Genomic DNA, 4,698 nt, shown 5'->3' on the forward strand with positions numbered 1-4,698 from the left:
GGTGCGGGGTGGGGGTTGTGGTGATCAGAAGTGCTTCCTGGAAAGGGAGACCCCTGAGGCTACTCACTCTGCGGTGCTTTGAGAGGAGTTTCCGGGGACCCCGTGCTAAACACCAGGGCTCTATCACCATCGGACACACCCACCCAGATGCCATTTGGCCTTTCAGTGTCTTGGTAAGTTTCTCAGTTTCTCAGGCAGAGACACAGACTCCAATTTCAATTACATTTTCTGAGAAACACTTACAGGATCAGTTTAGGAGAATTGCTGAAAGAGGCTTCATAGAAATCCCCCTCCCCCAGGCTCCTAGGGGACCCCCCAGGGTGGGCAGGGCTGCGTAATTCAGGGAAAGGCAGCCTCAGGGGGTTGGGAGCCTGCATCCCAGGGCGCTATGCCCTCATGCCAGGCCCTGGTGGAGCGGCTGCAAACAGGGACAGGGGCGTCCATGGGGTAAGGCTGGGCTGCTGCGCCTGCTGGGTCCCACGGTCATGCCGCTCTCCTCTTCTCCGGGAGGGAGATGCTCCTGCCACGCGTTTGCAGCAGGTCTGTGTGTGAGCCCTTCCTGGTGACTTGTCATCTTAGTGCCAGTCCAGGGGCTCAGCACTTCCCGCATCGTCCTGGGTGATCACATCTGAACTACCACACGGCCACACAGTGTGGCCTTGTGCTCAGACACGCACAGACTGGCAGTCCTCCCAGGCCCGCAAGCACAGCACAGCAGGGCCAGGCCTGGGGCAGCAATGCGCTCACCAGTGTCAGCTGCCCTCATGCCCTCAGAATGCACAGGCTGTTTGGGAAATGACACTGGCTTCCCATCGCTTTGGCGGATGTTTCTGAACTGAAAAGTAAACGTGTGTTTGGCTGTGCTGGCCTTTCACAATTTTCTCTGGCCCCAGTCACATGACTTTTTTTTTCTTTCTTCATTTTATTTTATTATTTTATTATTTTATTTTATCTTTATTGTTGAAAGTGTCACATATGTCCCCTTTTCCCCCATTGGCCCCTTCTAGCTTGCCTCTGCCCCCCCACTCCTGGCCTTCACCATCCTATTGTCCATGTCCATGGGTCATGGGTACATGCGTACAAGTTCTTTGGTTGATCTCATCCCATCCACCCACCCTCCTGCCTTCCCTCTGAGATTCCGCAGTCTATTCCACTCTTCCATGTCTCTGGTCCTATTTTGTTCATCAGTGTATTTTGTTCACTAGAGTCCACATATGAGTGAGACCATGTGATACTTGACTTTCTCTGACTAACTTATTTCACTTAGCATGATACTCCCAGGTCCCTCCATGCTGTCTCAAAGTGTCAGAGGTCCTTCTTCTTTACTGCTGCATAGTATTCTATGGTCGGGATTCCCAAGGAATTGTTAGACATCAGGGAACGAGAGAAGAGCTGGCAAAATAGGAAGAAAGGGGCATCCAAGGGTCAGACAGCTGGCGTCTCCCCACCAAGGAAGACAGGGCCTGTCACCCAGACCCGGCCTACTCCTCATCCCAGGCCTAATCCCGACCCAGGAGAAGAGGTTACTCCTCATCCCAGGAACTAATCCCGACCCAGGAGAAGGGGCTACTCCTCATCCCAGGACTAATCCCGACCCAGGAGAAGGGGACGCACTTCCCTCCTGCCTCCGACCATTGTGCAGACTCTGGCTCCAGGAGTTTGTAGCTCTACATTTAAGAGCATAGTGTCCGCCTCACAGCAGAGAAATAAAACTATTTATCCTGCAGTTCAGTTCTCTCAGTAATTGAGACCCTGTCTTCCTTTTCCTGGGACATTTTAATTCTTCCCCTTCACCCCGAACACAGGCTAAAGCCCGGGCTCTGCTTGTTAAGTTCTAGCCGAGTACGCTGGCAGCCGGCAGGCCCCGCGGAGGAGGGAAGGTAGAAGTGCTCCGGGCTCTCGGGGAGGCGGCCAGAGAGAGCGGAGCTGAAATAAAGAGGAATTTGAAATCCACCCATGCCAGAGCATTAGCTTACAGGCAGAATATGTATTTTTTAGTTGAACAGAAATTAGCTGAAATACAGCAGAAGTATTAAACGGGCCTGGGCAGTGATGGAAAGCATGAAGCGTGAGAACATGCACAGAGCAAGAAGACAGAACTAGGCCCGCCCAGGCACCCCCGCTGTCCCCAAGGGGAGCAGCCTCCAGGGCTCGCTCCATTCGGATGCGGAGGGGGCTGGACCTCTGTGTATACAGGGTGCATGACATTGGCTGCTACAGCCCTCTGGCTCCGGCTCCCACGGAGACTCCCTTTGTCCCTCCTGCTAAAGCTGCAGAGAGGGGACCCGGTGCAGTGAGAGCCTGCCCCGGGCCTTGGCTGGTCTGCAGGTCAGATAACACCTGTTGGGAGGGGGCATCTCACAGGCGAGGGGAGGGTAAGGGGGAGTTTAGCCTGGAAAAGGGCTGTGGCGCAGGCAGCCTCCCAGCCAGGAGACGTGGCCCCAGGCGCAAACGGCTCAGTAACTGGTGCCCTGTGTCCTGGCCTAGCCCCTCCCATGGGTTCTGCCCAGCCACGGCTGGTCTGGAGTCAGTGGCCCAAGGGGAGAAAGGGAAGGTGAGGATCCACAGAGCTGCCCATCTGCCAGGAGAGGAGCGGGGGATGGAAAAGGTAAGCGGTGCTCAGGACCCGGCTTCCGACGGCCTCCACTTTGGCCAATGGTCTGAACTGGACATTAAAACGTATATTTGGCTGAGATTTCACAACACTCTGTGCCCCCCACTCACGGCGAGGCACAGTGGCAAACTCTGTGCCAAGGCAAACTCGCCCTTGCATTCTGTACTAATGATGTGGCGCTCACTGTATGTTCACTGAGCCAGGCTTAGCGATTACCAGCAGCTAAATGGTCAAGAATTTCCATAAAACACAACACAAATGCCGGGTACTTGTGTTTTGAAGTCCACCCTTCCAAACCGTCCGGTGTCCGCCCTCGGCAGGGCGTTCCCTGCTGACCCTGATTTGAAGGGTGGAAAGGACCAGCCACTATATTTTGTTTCTGTTGGCAACACAGTATCAGCCTGCATTTTTCCATATTGAAAACAGCACTTGATTTCCGAACAAATGAGCAGTTGGATGATGACTTTGCCCACCACCACCTAATGCTGGTGCCACCACAGCCCAGGTGGAGGCAAAGCAGAGATCTGTTACCTCTATAGACGTAGACCCCGCTCCATCACACCCAAGCTCCAGCCCCTCCCACATGAGGAGCATTTCCCAGCATCCTCCACACCCCTGGTGGCTTTCCTGGATGACTGACAGGGTCCCTGCCCTCTGGAGGCCTCAGGTCAGGGCTACTCATAGAAATGCATTTACAGGGTTCAAATAAACTCTCCAGAAAGTCCTCTCAGATAAACGTGCTTTGAGGGCCTTGGACCATGCAGGTTCCGAGGCCCCATGTCTGGGGAATGCACCAGCCATTTGTGGTCACAGGGTCCCCAGAAGCAGCTGACCAGGAGGGGCTGCTCCCTGCACAGCTTAGGCCCAGGGAGCAGATGAGGGGGAGACTGGCAGCCCCCAGACCCAGGAGACCACAGGCACATGCAGGCCCGTGGCTGTTAAAGCCAGGATTTCTGACTGGCACAGTTGTTTCCTGGGGGGCGTGGGTGTGACTTTAGGGGGGCAGGTGTGAGCTCAACACCCAGACATGGGGCTCGGCTATGTTCAGGGGTGTTCATCCGAGATGCAGCAGGAATGATAAAGTCTGGAGTTTGCCTAAAGGTGGGCAGCCTTCTGGGAAAGGAGACGCAGCTTCCCCAGATTTCAAAGGACCAGGAGACAGAGCAGCTGGGCTTCCCCTCACACGGGGGCCTGCATCCTTCCCACGGCCCTGCGGCCTGACAGCTCCCTGGCTCTGGCTGGGAAAGGGGTAGAGCTGCCCTGGCCACCTGACCGGTCGTGGTGCCAGCCAGGGAGGAGCTTGCAAGGGCACTGGCCACAAGTGGGGAACGCATCTACAAGGACACGTTTCAGTTGGATGACAGACACCTCTGCTCACAGGGAGGCCACTTGCTCTGGCTCTGTCCTGGGCAGGAACAAGGAGGCTTGCTGGTCCTGGGATGCTGATTTTGGCCAGGCTTGACGGGAGCCCATCAAACACACCCGCACACACACATGCAGGCCTTATTCGGATGCCCAAAGCCTTTACTGGCAACTTTATTTTTACTTCTTTTTAAAAATACCTTTTTTATTGATTTCAGAGAGGAAGGGAGAGGGAGAGAGAGATAGAAACATCAGTGATGAGAGAGAATCATTGACTGGCTGCCTCCTGCACGCCCCACACTGGTCATCGAACCCACAAGCCCGGCATGTGCCCTGAGCAAGAATCGAACTGTGACCTCCTGGTTCATAGGTCGATGCTCAGCCACTGAGCCACGCCGGCCCGGCTACTTTTACTTCTTAAAGTGCCCCTCAAAGACTCCCCGCTCCTTTCTTTTGTATGAAATAGAATCTTACAGAGAAGCCCCAGCCTGGGGGTAGGGCAGGTTAGAGCTAAACCCACGTTCTGACTGACTGACCTTGTGACCTTAGACAAGGCATTCTTCTCCCAGGATGGGAAGAGAGTACCCAATGGAGACCTAAGATGCTGGAATGAGAAGTACATGAGGCATTATGCACCAAACTGGCATTTCCTTAGTCCAGCACGCCCCTAACTTCTGTTTGACAGCATCTCTTTCTCTCTCTCTCTCTCCCTCCCCCTCCCT

The sequence above is a fragment of the Myotis brandtii genome, unplaced genomic scaffold (assembly GCF_000412655.1).
Source record: "Myotis brandtii unplaced genomic scaffold, ASM41265v1 scaffold33, whole genome shotgun sequence".
NCBI lineage: Eukaryota > Metazoa > Chordata > Mammalia > Chiroptera > Vespertilionidae > Myotis > Myotis brandtii.